The sequence below is a fragment of the Plutella xylostella genome, chromosome 15 (genome assembly GCF_932276165.1).
Source record: "Plutella xylostella chromosome 15, ilPluXylo3.1, whole genome shotgun sequence".
In the NCBI taxonomy this organism is placed as follows: Eukaryota; Metazoa; Arthropoda; class Insecta; order Lepidoptera; family Plutellidae; genus Plutella; species Plutella xylostella.
The window spans coordinates 5810633-5828938 of record NC_063995.1 but is presented as its reverse complement, the minus strand read 5'-3'; the positions used below and the strand labels follow the sequence as shown (position 1 = coordinate 5828938).

General features: G+C 34.9%; 1 protein-coding gene across 2 annotated transcripts in view; it reads right to left on the bottom strand.

Annotated features, from left to right (window-relative positions):
* LOC105386771 (5-hydroxytryptamine receptor 2A) overlaps positions 1-8547 on the bottom strand; it is a 63154-nt gene extending 54607 nt beyond the window's left edge. For both annotated transcript variants that reach the window (XM_038108282.2, XM_038108283.2), the window contains exon 1: positions 8258-8547. The gene's annotated coding sequence lies outside the window, so the exon portion shown is untranslated. The remainder of the gene's footprint in view (positions 1-8257) is intronic.
* Between the last annotated feature and the right edge of the window lie 9759 nt (positions 8548-18306).

The following is an 18306-nucleotide window of genomic DNA, read 5'->3' as shown; positions in this document are numbered from 1 at the left end:
TATTAACGACGTTGTGCGCTTACAAGGTATATGATATAGTGTGTTTAAGTAAGCTTAAGAAGGTACAAAAGGTATTCTTCATATTTCATAACTATCCTAATTTACTTCGAAGTCATATTTTGACACTGAAATTGATTGCTGTGATTTTTAATTCACAATATATTTTGACTTAATAAGAATCTATAGTACCAACTGTTCAAAATGAATTTCGAGATTTTAACCGCAACTCTATCAGCATACTCGACAGCAGACTTGACCCTGGATAGGATCCCTTACAGAATCACCTATCTATAGTGTTTTAAGATCGTTTTTTACTAATTGTTCCATGTTTCGTGTCCATCGTAGCTCGTAGCGTCGCAAATAGATTTCAATGAAAGCGAAAATCCTGTCTGACATATTGATAAATGGGCTCGGGTTACATGAAAAACGTGCGGACTTTAATCCGGCTCCCGACTCGTCCACGATCAAGAATTCACCTCGATTTTGTTTTTTTTTTCACGCAGATTATGTACACCCTGTAGTATCGTGATAATGACGTAATTATGTCTTTTATAACGTAATTATGAATATATACAAAGTGTTGCAAAATTTGTATAATATTTATTTATTAGAAGACCAAGAATATACCGAAAGAAGGTGTCGCAGCTCTCATTCTTGACATCTTTAGCTAAAACACATTTTGGAACAAGAGTTTTTAGAATGTCGTCCTAAATAAGTATTACTACACCACTTTTGCCTACCCGGTATACCTAAGAATATTGCTTATGTTTAAATTAAAACATTGTATACTAACACAGTGCCATGTTATCAACAAAAGTGTGATTAAATACGGTTGTTTCTTCTAATCCGAGTCTTCTTATGATGATTGATTGACTAAAATCAGTTGTGCCGTTCTATATTTACAAACTGATTTATTTTATTATCACCCATTTCAAAATTCATGAGTTTATGATTCTTTTATTTTAATATATTTACGACAATAAGAACTTTGAAAATCCTCATTTCATTTCCATTTCCCGGAAGAAGTAAAAATAGAGTTGGCTCACTTCATGCGGGTTATGTACTGGAAATTTAATAAAAAGGGAAATTGGTCACGAAGACTTTAATTTACCTAAATTATGTGGCTCTGGTTGGGCTCTGACCTGACCATAGAAGGTTATTTATATATTTTTTACCAGTTTTCACGAATTTGAAGGGCAGCGGAACTAACTATACTTAAGTTCGTTTTGGCAACTTCGTACAAGTCAACTCACACTCAAAAAAGTTTCTATGAAAAAGGAGTTTTTCAAATTTGAAATGTGTTGTGAATTTTCAAAACTCGTAGAACAAAAGTGGTTCAGAATGACCCCCTGTGTCACCTAATTTCGGCTCAGTATACCCTTTTTGCAACACTCTGTAACAATAAATACTATTGACACTATTGAAAGGTACCAAATAATATTAAATAATTATATAGACCTACGCTATTTACTTACGACAAAACTTTGAATAAGGTACACGGGTTCACGAATTTAATCTATAGTTGGAATTCCCTTTGCCTCAAAGTTGTATTGGTAGTCAAGTCATAGTCATAAATTAAGGCAATCTGTTTATATAGGCTCTATTGGAATGGTATGTGACCCTTAAGTTTGCTCATTCCGCTGGTATGACAAAGAACTTGCTATAAAGTTAGCCTTATTTCATTTTACTAATGTAGGTGTAGATATTATTATGTATACAATAAAGTGTTAAAAATAATAAAATTTAACTAAACATGAACACTACTTAACAAACTACATGTTTAACTACACATACAACTAATAATTACACAACTGCCCCTCACTCTAATCATTCAGTATTTACCTAACATCCATACAATTTTAAACAATAATAATTTTCACGTTTTTTCTGCTATTCCGATACTTTTATCGCTTTACTTAGTTACATTTGCAGTTCAGAGTTTTAATAGAACTTATTAAGTACACAAAATATGGACATATATAACGACAACCTCGTTAAGCGGTGAAACACGTCAACAGTCGAGTCGCTATTTTAATTAAATCTATCGAAAAACCATTCATGCCGGACTCAATGATGGTACCTACACGGGCCGTGGAGCTGTCTCATTTGACCTCAACCGGAATGAGATGTATTTTATACTGTATTTTGTGTACGGTGAAGGAAAACATCGTGAGGATACCTGCACATCTATATTCTAAATGATGTGTACCCTAAGTGCATTGTATTCATTCGAAAACAGCGATATGGCTCGCGTCCTATCACGTGAGTACAAATGAACAGCGAAAAGCGAGTGACTCACTCGTGAGTAACCTCTGACTACCCCTTCGGGTATTACAGTCGACGTGAGCATAATATATGTATGTTATGTACGGTTACAGTGCAAACTGGTAGCGGGCGACATGAGGCAGCAGCCGACGACGAGTCGCAACTTCGAGGTCTTGTCGTAGTAATGGTTCCTCGGACAAGAAGATTCATACACACACTGATATTTTCAGTAGAACAACAATTACCCGCGGTACCCCTAGAAAAGTGTCGGTACTCTCAGGAGCCTATAACATGTTTTAAACCAGAAATAGCTATTAATTCTTTATTAAAAGTAAAGTATTTTACGAAAATAAAACCCGACTTAGGTCTTCTAAAACAAATGCGGTTCATTCACCATGCACGTTTTATGTTGTTGATAATTAAAAAGACGTTGTAGGAGCATAATTTATTCAGTTGATTATATCTTTTATTATATTATTACAGCGGTTTGTGGGAAACTTGTGACAGTAATTTATTCAAACAGAACGAATAAGTTCAAACATAACTGTAAATCAAACACCACTGAAATAATCAACATTACCATAAGGTATTTTTTATAAACAGGTTTATCTAGAACGGTAAATGAAGATAATATATCGGATAATATCTATCTAGCAATATCATATAGGAGGTAACTAAATCATGTAATTTACAAACGACCACTCCAATTCAGAGCGCTACGGAATTATAGAATCGATAATTAGAACTTAGTTCCAGCAAATATTAGTTCAAAGATATATTTGCCCTAGGGTCTTAGTTGTTTAGTGTTTGTGTTGTGAAGTATTCCCAAACTACCCGGCTAGTGCATCCCTAGACAACAAAGCTTGGAGATCACGGCAATATCTCCCCAGTATCGCAGGAACGGCGGTGTTGAGAGTAATTATAATGTGATTAGGAATTACGTGGTGTAGAACCACTTTTTTAAAATATATTAGACTGTATAAAACAAACTCAATGTTATTCTACCAATTGAAAAGAGGAATATACAACATAGCCTTCACAAGGTTGAAGCATTCATAAAAAATCTAATGACTAGGTAGGTACTACGCTAGCGATGCGCGATTATAAATGATACTACATTAATTATTCGATTATTACAATCATTCGATTATTCGATTATCATTTTAGAGTATTACTAATCATTTACCACTACTTTTGTATCGCTACTTATTCGTCGCTACTTTTGCATTTACTACTTATCATCGCTACTTTTGCATTTACAACTGATTCGTCGCTACTTTTTCATTAACTACTTATTTATCGCTACTACAAATTTGCGCGGGACGCTAATTCAATTTTTTTTTACTCAGGTGTTGTATAGAGATGGGGTTTGTGGTTTAAAAAAAAACATTGTTCTTTTCAAGAAAACCAATAACACTGCCACTGGTATATATTGGAATCTACTTTTTAAACATATACAGGGTGGAACTTTATCAGTGAACTTCCCTCAGGCAGGTGACTCTAACTGAAATACCAAGCAACTTTCATTATGGGATCAACTCTGGCCAAAAAAACAGCTATTCCATAGCAAAGTTATAAATACCTACTCAACCAAAATGTATGGAACAATGAAAGTTGCTTAGTATGTCGGGTAGAGTCACCTGCCTTCGGGAATTTCACTGATAAAGTTCCACCCTGTAGGTATATTCATAAATCCTTAAATTAGTAAATCTAAAAAATTTGCAGGGAACCATTAACCTTAATTTATACTTAAACATTATGCATTGCTTTATTGCTTAATTGACACACACATAACTATAAAGTCCTGACTATTAAGACCCTCTTTTTACATTTAACATCATTGATTAAGTATACTGCACCAAATGATGGTAGGTAGGTAAGTTGTTTTTAGGAATAGATTAATGAACTACTTAACTAATATAGTTAAGTACTTACCGGTAAAAATATAAACCCTGCATTTTATTTTGACATATTATGTAAATAGTCCGATAAAAAAACTAAACCAATTGAAACACGCTGACTTCTTTATTTTGTAAATGGACGAAGCATGTCGCGGATGAAATTATGTAATTTTATATTTTAATGACGAAACCTGTGGATTTTTTTATATGGAATTGTTAATTTTAATTTGGTCTTGCATGAATAAATATATTATCCATTGAAACTAGTTACCTATAAATTTTATTTTACTATATTATACATAAGTATATTTAAATCTGTTCTTGTGTACAAATAAAGAATATTCTATCTATCTATATTTATAAACAAAAAAACTAGGCAAGTAATTAATATATAATATAACACTGCTAAAACGTCCCTTAGGTACTTACTTACACAGGTATTACTTGGTTTATAATGGTTTAAAAACCTAGTTATTATTCGATATTCCCACCCCTAGTAGTGTCCGTCTTAGCGGCGCCCTGGTAGATGGCGCCATAGCTGACCGTCGCCGGCGCGTCTGTGTTCAACTCGCCGCGCCCGCGCCCCTTTCATTCGTCTCACTCATCATTACATTGTTGCAAATAATCGATAATCGAAAAGTAGTGGTACTCATCCACCGCTACTTTTGCATTTACGAATACAAGAAGCGGGCAAGTGCGAATCGATAATCGAAGTAGTGGTGCTTATTCGATTATCGTAATAAGTATATCGCTACTTTGATATTCGATTATGGATAGTAGCGGTAGTGGTGTATTCGATTATTGATATAAGTGATAATCGCGCATCGCTATACTACGCTAGTGCAACTAGCCAAGTCAGGCCTGTGTCACTCCGCGCATGGGCGGCGCAGGCGCCAGCCTGGCGCCTGCCCCATCGATGGGGCAAATCTAGTCGGCTGCCGCAAGCGGAAGACGATACACGCGCGCGCTATTTGTTCCTATTTTGTACTAGTTTATAAATGTCGTATTTAGGTATTTATTAAAAATTATGAATAGAAAAATGGACATAAAAAGAAAAAAAGCAGCAAAAAAATACTGTGCCGTATTTAATTGCTTAAATGCGGATCGTGATCCAAATTTAATTTTTTTTAGATTACCATAAGATGCTGACAGGTAAAACTAATCTAAGGGCGTCTTGCACAACAAAGTTAAATAAAATTAAATAGTTTGTCTCTTGCTCTGACAGTATAATGTCAGAGCAAGAGGTCATAGATTTAATTTTATTTAACTTTGTTGTGCAAGACGTCCTAAGTATTTTATTGATTTCTTCTACGTTCCTTATTTGAAATGAAATTAATCCGAACTACAAACCCTTTTTTTTCTCCATGTTGAACAAAGTCTATTCCAATTTTGTTTTCGTTAAAGTATTAAATTTACAGACACAACTACCTTCAAAATGCATTAATGAATCGATTATAAAATGTGCGCTGAGTGGGATTAGTGCTTAACGAAACTAACACGTTCTGTATCATAATATAAATTATATCCATAATATAAATTATAACGAAAAAAAAAACATGTTTTCACAAAATTAAATGTTTTAGGTATTCATACACATTTTATGTACTTCAAAATATCTTAACTATGAAATTGTTATTGTTTTTACTGGTTATTTCCAATAGAAAAAAGTTTGGAATAGCTTTGTATTCTAAATTCAAATTAATTTTGTTTTAAAACATGACATTCTTTTTACAAAGTCAGTCCGTTGCTTAGTAAACGTTGTAGTCTGTGGTGCTGAGGCAACCCTAAGGTGGCTTCTTTTTCAATGCGTATAACCACGTATAACTTATTATGCACCGTAGTCCAGTGAAATAAGGCGCATATTCCCTCAAAAATTAATTGGTAGGTAAGTAAATAAAAACGTGTGCGGCCGGAACGCGATCTAAATTAGATCTTATTGCTTATGGGATGGAGTCATATTTCTTTGCAGGCCATTGCGAAGATGGGCTTCTGTACCTGGTACTAGTTATTATTCTGTGGCCAAGTTGTCTATGTAAGACTATCATAGTTTATTTGTACTATAAAAACCGTTTCAACTGGACAGACTGGCGACCACAGACGATACGTTATATCGAGCAGCAGTGTTTTGATACACGGTTGTAAATGTCACAAAATATACCTAAAGCTCGGTCTAAATATGTAAGTACATATTTTATCAAACTTTTAAAAATCCTGTTTTATTACTGGTTGTCCACGACACAGGTCTGGAATAATGCTGCAATAATCTTTAGTTAAAGTAAATATATTTACATTAGTAGACTATCCGTGCATATGTATGTTCGCTGCGAGTATCATGATCGCCACCACAGACCTGTATTTGAATAGACAACGCTTGTCTCATTCCTTGTATAGAAACCAAGCGTGCCATTATTTTTATACCTACAGTCACGTCAGTCACGTCACTTGAACGATTTAGTTTAGGAACGTCCCTAATGACACTGCGCTAAAGGAAGATAATTTCACTCCCTTTTTACACGCGAAGTACATGCACTTGCGTTGTCTACTCAAATACAGGTCTGTGATCGCCACTTTATACTCAATTATTATAATTTATCAAAAATTATCTCAAATATTGATGCAACAATGTTTTAACTTTTAAATGTGACTGTATGAAAAAGGAAATATTGTATAGTAAACTGCCGACCGCACTATAGTGAATGTACAGCAAATCACTGTTCCTTCAGAAGTTCAGAAATGGCATTGACGCAAAAGGACATATTTTAGAGTAAGTACTTCATTCAGAAATGTTGATAATTTTTTAGTAATGTAAAATATGTATTTGTACTAAACATAAAAGGAAAGCTTTATTTAGTTATTCTAAGACTGTGTTTGTGTACAATAACTTAAAATCAATGTATTTGCTAAAGTAAATCCCATGTTATATCGAAATAGCCAGCTAGTGACTTTAATTATCACTGTGCAAGATCTAAATGTCAAATCTAAACTTTCGACCTTAAAATGTCTATTTTCATGCGGACAGACGGAAATAACTGTCGTTTCTGCTCATGCTTATATTAATTAATAACACTGTAACTGTATAGTATACAGGTGTCCCAAAAGTCAACGATATGCCTTGGAGGGCTGATAGACCAGCTCATATGACCTCAGTAAAATTTCGATAGTTTTCAAGATATTGACTAATACTTTTATAAATTTGGTGAAAATCGACACCTTGGATCAGTTTTTTGCGTGCCGCCGCACAAAATTCCGTATTGTTAGTATTTTTTTGGTGTTTAATAAATTGAATGGAGGTAGTCTAACTGTACTTATCAAAGTTTGACGACTGCAAACTTTAAGACTATAGATCTCCCTTTAAAAAATTAAAATCAGCACTTACGTATAATTGATAATTAAAATATGTGGCTTTAATTTTCGGGGGCATCACTTTATGAGCTTCTTTTACTTATAATTTATGACTTTTTTATGAGTGGATTTAAAAAACAATATTCCCTATTTTTTATTTTATAAAATTGAAAACACTAGCTAATAATATTTTATTAATTATACCTTCTAAATAATTATGAATACCACACCTACTATTTGACAAGCCAGCTACCCACGTACCCACCCAACACTCACTGCTTGTACTAGGCTATTAGTTCTTACTAATATTATAAAGGCGAAAGTTTTTGAGTGTATGTTTCATGCTTCTTCAAATCAAAACTGCTGAACCGATTCTAAGGAAATTTGATACGGAGTTAGCTGGTATACCTTGGATTAACATATAGGTATTTTTTTGGTGGGAACAGTAGTTATAAACAATATAAATAAAAATAAGCTCGCTTCGCATTTATAATATTAGTGGGATAACCTGATAGCCCATAGAAACTTCTGTACGGCTCGACTAAACTAAAAAAATGCGAGGTCACTCTCTAGTATAACAATAATACATATCACCAATATGACCATCCTATACACAAAAATTATAAATTCATGTGAGTTCATACTTTTCCAACTACTTACTACCTATTTAGATTGACAAAATAAATCTCTCTCACTTAACTAATGAAATATTGTACATATTTTTTTTACTATTGCTATACAATACATACCTCTTTTAATCCAATCCGGCTAGAGTTAATGCACGATCGTAATCGACATAACACGTCCTGTCTCAGTTCAATTAAGACCGGTGCATTCAGTTTTAAATCATTTCAGCAATATCACAGAACTTGTTGGTAGAAATGTTATAAAAAACGTACCACTTTCATGCAGTCACTCAGAGACAACTGGGCGATGTTCAGAAAAAAATAAAATAAAAATCATCATATTTTCGAATTTAGAACAGCGATCGGGCGCGACGGAGTAGGGGTGGCGCAGCGCGTGCGGCCGGGGCAGCCACTGAACGCCGAGTGACGGACTGAAATCCACTGAAAGCTGCCTTCACCTGTTGTTTTCACAACCCTAGCGCACCCTCACATACACCGAAATGCAATTTGTATATACCCACACTACCGCGGCTAAATAATACTCACTTGAACTTCACCCTAGAAATAGTCGTAATTGATCATTCTTTATTTAAAGTGCCTCTATTTGTAGGCAGTAGGTCTATCCAAGATATATTATGCTGTTCTTTCAGAAACCAATATAAACACTATTTGAAATTCTTTTGATGTTCCATCGAAAAAATATTATATTTTATCAGTAGAAGCTAACTTTTCCAAAAAAGACCTTTGATACTTTGAAAAAAATGTATTTACAATATACCTATACAAAGCTTTTTTTATTTGATTTGATCTAGATTTCATAAATAATTAAACATACCTACTTACCGTAAAATTATTTATTTCATTATTGTTTAGGGTTCCGTATCTCAATGACAAAAAATTAACTCTTAATTCTCCCGCGAAAACCTTTTAAGGTGAAACGAAGCTCACGGGCAAACGCTATAATTTTGCATTTACGTCACTTGAAATATTGTTAATTCAATATCTGATATTTTAGAAGGCTTTTAGTAATTGGTATTCAGGGGCTGGCCCAGTTTATAAATAACTTTAGTTACCTCTGATGTGAAAATTACTGTAAAGACCAGCTGTTTTCCACCGATTTTTCCAATACCGACAGGTTACTACAACCATAATTATATTAGGTATAATGTAATTTATTAAGAAGAAGGATAACAATTCAGAGTGATGGTACAGTGAAAGACTCTACTTGCGCAGTCAATTAGAACTCTAAAATGTTGGAAAGTACAGCGTATGACTTTAGCTATTTCCCTTTGCTCTACACTAGGAAGCAAAAAAATCGCCTCAATATCTTTAGGTACCTCAAATACCTACCTACCTAGAAAACGAATAATAAAGCTTTTTATAAATATTTCCCCTTTTCTGTGATGAATCCACTCCGAATAAAGTTTTCCGATTTAAAATAATTCATAGTAATATAGAGAGCTTTTCCATTTCCATCCAGGCTATGTTCCCGGAACACAATGGACACCGCACGTGTCATCGGATCTGTGGGGTCACTCTACATGACGAAAAACTAAGTTCCGCAGCTGTTCTCTCTCAGTCCTCTGTTGCTCGAGCCAAGGCTCTATCTCGTTTTAATAAACATGCCGATTGCACGACAGCTTTCGTTTATTTATTTTAGTCAGTATAGAGCAACCCTCCTGTGGGTAGTTTAACAGTAGAGGTATTATGTTTAGTGAAATGCCTAGTCACGACTTCACGAGTGGTTTCGACAAATACCTCTATTACTGTGTGCTTTGTGTGTTCCGTTTGAGGTCAATTTCATCCATCAGGTATTTACCCAGGGGCCTGTTTTCAATCCACGACAAAGAGAACGGTTATTAGTTTGGTGAGCAAACAGGGTACAGGGCGTTGAAAAAGGTATAGTGAGACGAAACTAGTGACTTTGAGCGTCATACTCAAATATCCAGCCGGAACCAATTTGGATAAAAACAGCCTGAAAACATTCCACAGTAGTGGAAGACTGAAAGTTTATTACCAATAAATCTCAAGGCTTGACAGGTAGTTTGGAGATTCCTAGCACCACAGACAATTAACTTCTACTTTAAACAAATATCTGACCCTCCCAGGGGGTCGAAACCGGGACTCTGGCACAAGGGTTTTACAGGCAATTTGAAAAAATGTGTTCATTCACGTATCTTCTAAAGTTTAAAACAAAAACGTTTTTTATCAATTCAACTATTTTGTGCAACACACCTCATATCTTGCAAGAGGCTTGTTGAAATTAAATGAGGGTAAAGAAAATAATTATCTTCTTACTTAATATGATATTATGAAAAGCTATAAGAACGCTCATTAATTTGTGGCGGATAATGTCTCGCTCTTTCTGTTCTGGATGACATAATTATTTTCAATATTTTTATTTTGTATAAAGACTAGCACCGAAACTTTAGTCAAACACCGATTACAGCCTTTATTTCTAATGACAAGATCTCTTATGAGCTTTTTTGCATCACCAGAGATATAAATAATAGCCAGATACTTACTACTCCAGTCTATCAGCACCATCGACCAATTTGGTAATACCTTTAATAAGGATTATTTATAACTCTTGATAGATTTTCACTTACTTACCATTTCCCCGAACTCTAAGCCAGCGGTTACTTTCCCTCTAAAACTATTTCAGCAAAATGGCCGAACACAATTTACTGTAGCATAAACAGCCTCGGGCGCTGCAGGGTTGCACGCGGCCGTAATGAGAACGATTCCGGAGGCCATCAACTAAATTTAAAATTAGCTTGACGGCTCCGACTCCAGACATCGGACTAAGTAAAATATGCAGCAGCTATTTCCATAGAAGTGGCTGCATTCGCGGCCGGGGCTTCCCAAGAACTTCTCGACGGGAGATTGGGGCCCACGTCTTGACTAATGAGAAGCTATTTCACATGCACTTATGCTGTTGCGTTTGGGGTCTAGAGAAAATTGGAGTAGAGGTTATAGTGCGTGAAAGGTAAGTTGACCAAAAATGGCGACAATATGTAATTTTAATTTTAATTAATTTATTGATTTATTGTGATCTAATTTTAATTTTTAATTATAATTTTATTTTTAATTTGATTGACATTGCATGTACTATGGATCTTGTTATCTGAAAATAAATGTTTTATTAGTATTATATGTCGTCAGTAGCAGTAAGACGAAGTGAATACAGCCGTCGACGTCGACATTTTTTCATGAATCTGTTGTTGGCTGAAAGAAACGACGCGTTTACATGCTTACATAGTAAAATGAAAAAAATGCAGGAAAAAATCACAAGTTCACACTCTACCCAGCTACGTACTGGTACTTGGAAATATCACTCAGTATCATCTTTGCGGTGCTTTATTTTGGGGATAACGAAAACGAAATTAATTAAGTACGAGCTGGATTTCATACCATTAGTCTCTCTTGTAAATCTCAGTAGGCGTAATTATTCCCGAGAATCAAACAGAAACGGACGACCGACTAGTAATGTGTTTAAAAACACAGTCATATCCTTATGCCGAATATGCTGGAGCTGAATTCGAATCCCGATCGTCATTTTTTTCTCAGCTCCAAGACTTTGAATCATTATAAACTAATTATTATTTTGTACTGAAACAAAACACTGTCACGAATTTCACAGACAAAATAGAAATGGGCATCGATCCTGTGACCCTGTTGCTGAAAGTAAGTTATTCCAGACGCGTCGCCAGCACGAAAGTGATGCAAATGCGATCCCAACGCTTTGCGGAATTTCAAAGAGACTAGTCGGAACTTAGATACTAATTTCTGTAACACAATATATTAACAGGTATTTTTGGTAAGGTTATTATCTTCTATCTATATTAGGTTCTATCTACGAGTTTTGGAAATTCGCGAAAAATTAAAATTCATTCTCCATAGTGAAAATTCACGTGACCAACAAAGTATCTATGGAAAAGGTAAAAAAATCGTGAATTTTCAAAACTCATAGAACAAAAGTTGTTCAGGATGACCCTCTTCCCTTTCGGCTTTATATACCCTTTTTGCAACACCCTGTATATGGGCCACGACACTCTATGCTATGCCTTGCTTGTCAAACCACTATATCTATTCAAAATCGGATTCATATTGGAATGTTCCAAATGTGGTTTACATAAAACTATGTATTTTTACGTTCGTTTCGTTTCGTTTACTAAACACAATCTAAAATGCTAGATAGACACCTTTTTAAATTCTGGTCAAATGAAAAATGGAGGATTAGGCTGACTGTATATTTATAGTGGAAATCCGGAAGCTTCGAACACATTTCATTCAGATATGGCAACTTTAAACAAAGGTTCTAAAACTAACTATACAAAAATTTACCAATATTTTTTGTATAGTGTTGGTTTGAAATAAAGGAGTACTATGTATATAGGTACCAAAACTAAAATATGTCAAATTCAAGCCGTGACTATACACAAATTTACCAATATTTTTTGTATACTATTGGTTTGAAATAAAGGTGCGGTATGTATTTTCTACTACCGTACAATTTAATAGGAGTGTCCGTTTGAAATTCGTATTTTTTTGCCCTACAAAGATAATATCTATAGGTAACAGACATATTTAAATTATGAAAATTTGTTCATCCTTTCTCGAGTTATTTGTTCTAAGTTGTGAGGTGTTTTATCATTTGAATGCATACTGCACGAATAGACCCTCCCAAGTGACCTGTAGACAAACCATACCAACTCTATGATATCCAAGTCTAAAATAATTTTCATAATTCTATTAATTAAAAAATACGAAGACTTTCTACAGTGATAATATTATTTGCTCTTAAATTATAGATGAGCATCTTGTCTGCTAATAACTGTTTTAAATATTTATGAAAATATTTCAAAATTGTTAACAAAGTTCTTAATTGCTATCTCAAGTTATTTCTTAACATTGATGAAAATTCTTACCTACCTACAAAACATTATTAAAATTAAATTAAATTATTGCTTCAAAATGTTATTGTTTTCGTAAATTTTTAAGTCTGCTTAGCATTGCAAATGCGGAATCCCTCTATTAACTACTTATTTCAATGTTGTTTGTTACATCCATACCAGAAATATGCAGCACGTATCATGTACTCGTTCATTTTGCATATCCAGATATAGTATATTATATAGACTATATAATATACTATATAATAGACTATATAATATACTATATCTGAATTTGCTATACCTACTTATATAGAGATTGTTAGTTCTTTTTATGTACTTTTTTATTTATTATTTATTGCACCGTATGCAAAAGTAATTATGAACGATTAATTTTTGGTACTTAATGCAAAAACCATTTTCTACCAGACAACCGTTGGCAGGGCATGTTCGTCAAGAAATAAGAAAGTCAAGAAAAGATTTTTTTCATGAATACAAATATGTCACATCCACAACAGTATAGTCTAGGTATTTAGCCAGATTGGCAGACAGAGCTGTCCATTCTACTAGAGCAATGTTTGTGCTGCTCTCCACCTGCTAGGGCCAAGGATTAAGTTGCCATTAGGGGTCCTCGGGACACTACACTGAAACCATCTGCTACCTCTACATACAAACACTGCAACATGTCTGTAAGTACTCGGTATTTGTGTTTGGTATTTCGAGTCCACAATAAGACCCCGAATGTTAACCGGTCCACTAGCGTTTAGCCGAAAACAGGATTCATAACTCTATACTTAAACGAATGATTGTTTGATCTACTGCCGACTCGCAAACACGGTGAAAAACACGATAGGCTTTTTTACAACCAGCCCAATTAGCTTTTGATTAAAGTTGCGTCTCAATAGAAACTTTGATGTATCCATAGTAGATAGTCAAGTCTATCTACTATGGAGAAGCTTTTTTTATTAAAAGTTGCTTGTCTTTCTACGGAACCGTGAAATTTGCTAAATATATGATATTCTCCTCTGATGTTCCCGCCACAATATCCGGGCAGCGCTCGCCGGATTAGAGCTGAGTGAAGGATCCGCTCGAATTCACCTTCACTTCAAGTAACTTTGTTTCTATCTGCGCTCAACAACAACTCTACATTGATTCTCTCGCTTTCATCCTCTATGATTGGCTCTACCTTTTTTAGTTTTTTTTTTTACAGGTTTACATGATAAAGTTACGTTTATTTACTTTAATGGTTAACATACTCTTATTTTATAACCACACACATAGTAAGTAACCAGTACATGAATATTTTTGTTACGCAAACGGGAATCACTCTAAGTTGCGAAAAACCAACTTACGGAGGACGTGTATTGTAAGTACCAATCACAACCCTCCAGTTACCAAAAACGAAAGTTTAATCGTTTTCAAAACTTGTTCAGTTCATTTATTTCAAACCTTCAGTTCATATTAAGTTAATAAACTATTAATTACACTGAAATTAATACAATCAATGTTTATACGACTAGTGTATCCATGTAAATGTGCCATTCATATCTCAGCAAACAAAACTCAACTATCTATTACAATAATTTTATGTTCAGATTTTATTTTATTTAATCCTTTATGGCACGAATATAAAAATAAGTGTACAAAGGATGGACTTAATGCTACAAGCATTTTCTACCAGTCAACCCACAGGAGGTGCAAGAAAATTTTAATATAAGATGTGCAAAAAAAACAACACTAGTACTACAATGTCCTATTTTCAGGATCATATTATTTATTGTAAAGGCGTTGCATGACCGCCTATGCAGCGCAGCAGCGACTGGAAAGATGAAATACCTGCTTTAGATTAAGAGCCCTGAAAAGATTCGAGCTTTCACTGAAATAAACACGCAGCTACTGCAGAAAGATGAAATACTTCTTACTGACATAGAAAGGTGTGACCTTTCATAAGCTAAATCATCGTTCATCGCCTCAAATCAGTACGGTTACCTATCTCTATAGATACCAATATTATGGTTGTCAATATGCATAGGGTACGGCCTTATTTCCATCGCTTTTTTCAGGGAAAATTCAGGAATATAATTTGTGTCCAAGCTATGAACCGTACACTGAACCCTCGACACTGCAGTCAGCGTTACCACCCGAATCCTAACTAGGTAATCCTAACTAATCCTATCCTAACTAATATTATAAATGCGAAAGTAACTGTTTCTGTCGGTTGGTCTGTTACTCTTTCACGCCAAAACTACTTAACGGATTTGAATGAAATTTGATATACAGATAGTCTAGACCCTGAGAAAGAACATAGGCTACTTTTTATCGTGGAATTCCCACGGAAAAACTTTTTAAGTCGAAGGGAAGCTCGCGGGAACAGCTAGTATAACATAAATAGGTAATTTATTATGAAATGAGAAATGCTCTATCAAAAGTAGCCAGATTAGGGCCGCTGGTGGCCGCCGCCGCTTTATTTATTTTTTTACCAATAGATAGCAAGAGAGGGTAAAAGTGACCTTTATACCATTAATACAACAGCCATGTTGAATGTACACAATACAAATTCATACCTACATACACGTTGATATAAAACGCGCGAGTATAATTTTTCACGGCTCCCGACGGAAGCTACGCAGCCTTATTGTATAATTTTCCTGCTATCGCTTTTGAATTTAATCTGAGAGATATTCCTGATATCTAATTAGGTATCTAATTCCATATTAAACTCATAGACAAATAATGTTTTTATTCATTCTACAAAAACCTTTTTTTTATGAACGTCAATATTTGTTATAACACAAAGTCATTTTGTTAACCAATCGATCACCAAAAACGACACATTTACAGGGATAATGATAGCAGGTAAATTAGACAATAACACCTCGCAGGTACATCGCCACATTCTGAACAATGAGAGCCGTTAGAAAGCTTTGTAATGGCAGGAAATTACGAACCAGTTGTGCGGACGTGTTACGTGGAACGATGCTCGCTGCCAGCCCGCGGCAGCGTTCATCTTTAATAGTTTTTAAATTGTGTTGTTTTTCACACTGTTTAGTTTTAACTTTGCAACTTGTAGGAGTTGACACAGGGATGTTCATGTACTTATTAGAACAACTCTTCAACCGACTCAAACTCTAAACTCTGTGATTTCTGCACAAAAACGTATCGTAAAACTTAACGTAGGCGTAGACCGTTCCATGAATAAAGCGACGGATGCCACTTCATTGACAGTGTTGCTACATAAACAAGGTTGTTAAAAAAGGGTATAGGAAACCAAATACGGCTGACTTAGGGGAGGGAAACTCTAAATTTCGCTTCTCCATAAAAACTTTGTTGGTCAAGCGAATACCCAAATGTCGTGAAATAAAAGTTGTTCAGAATGAACTTCTAAGTCTAACCTTTACAGCTTACATGCAGTTTTTGTAATAGGTACTCTGCATAAGTGTTTGTAAATCATACACATACACTCACGGGCAAAGAAACAGTTGGCGTACCGTTACGTTACCAAATGGCGTAATTTTCTTTAAACATTCAATAGTAATTTTGTACAAAATATTTATGTTTTAGTTGGTAATATTCTGATGCACCGATAAATGCACTTTAATATTGCAGAAGGTCTCTTTAAGTTAGTTTTTAGTTTCGTTGTATTTTGGTGATTTTCTGAATGGAACTTTTTCATTGCCCGTGAGTGTAGTAACGTATGGCAAGAATGAAACTATATCACATTAGGCTGTGGTGATTTATAACATTGCAAGGCATTGTGGGCCACGCAGCGCCGTAGCCCCGCTGTCATTGACCTGGATAGATACGCTCAAACTGTATCGGTTAGTTTATGTATAGGATAAAACGCAACTTGGGAAACTTTCAGGCAAGTTCGACAAACAAGTTATGTCAAAAATGGAGTAAATGGGAAAATATGGAGACAAAATGAGCGCCTGTCTTATGTAGAGATTTTTTTCGGTTAAATATGGCTATGAATACTTTCGGTTAAGTAATCTTTTAAAACTCATATAATTTGGGAATTCGCGAAAAAAAAACATTTTCCATAGTAAAAAGTGACGTGACCAACAAAGTTTCTATGGAAACTGAATTATTTTTTTCGCGAATTTTTAAATTCTGATTTCAGTTTCGGGCTTAGATATAACATGCTGCACATGTAGGTTTCGGCTTAGTATACCCTTTTTGCAACACCCTGTATATGTTGTTTTGGGATAGGGTTATATGGCCACAGCTAGACAAAATATACAAATATACCGGTTAGATCAAAAATATTATACCATGAAGTCAAAGTACTCTATAAAGGATGATTCACGCTACATCGTGTCTCGGCCGGGCCACTTTTGTATGATGTTTCATGCCTGACAGTGGCTCGGCCGTGCCAATCTTCATACACCGTGCCCCGGCCAGCGTGAATCATCATTAAAGTGGCGAAATAAAGCCTACAAATCTGCATTGCTTTAAATAAAATGTGTATTTATATAAAACCCCGTATTTTATAATTAAAAACAATGTTGTCTAAAAAAAAGTAAAAATCATTCGAAACATAGAACTACCGAGACGCAACCAACCCCTTCACCGTTCTCTGCAAAGTACGGGGCTAAGGGGATAATTTGAGATATTGTATATTGATAAGAGATTGATAGAACAACAAAGTAAAGATAGTCCCTGACCAGTAACCCTATTCAGGATTTATGGGGTCAGCGGGGCCGATACATTATGCCCTTGTATGTACCCGTAGGCATATGTGACCCAGCGTAGCATAAACTAATGTAAGATAATATAAATTAAAAAGTAAGTAAGTAGCTACCTAAAACTTAAAAAATATATGTATTAGGTATGTAACGGAATTAATTTAATAACATGATTTACAGGTTTTTTTAGGTTCGTATTGGCTTTGAATTAACCATATTGAGCATCGGATCGATGTTAATTCTTACGTCAGTCTTATGACTGATATACTTACGAGTATGTCAGTCAGCGAGTGATGCAATTCTCACTAGAGAGCCAATCCTATCTCCACGATGACCAACCCAAGGCAAGATGTGTGACATGATTTTCATCGACACGTTATGAATAAGTTATTGAGAAAATTATTTACTTTTAAAACCTTATAGTAGAAGTTGTTACTTTCCATTACGAGCTCTCGTTCCCGACTACACACAGTAAGTATATACAGATACAGGTTAACAGGAAACGTAAACCAATTGTGAGGACGCAATTTCCTGAATGTCCTGCTACTAGCGACTTTCTCGAGACTGATAAAAACGTCGTTTGCAGACGTAA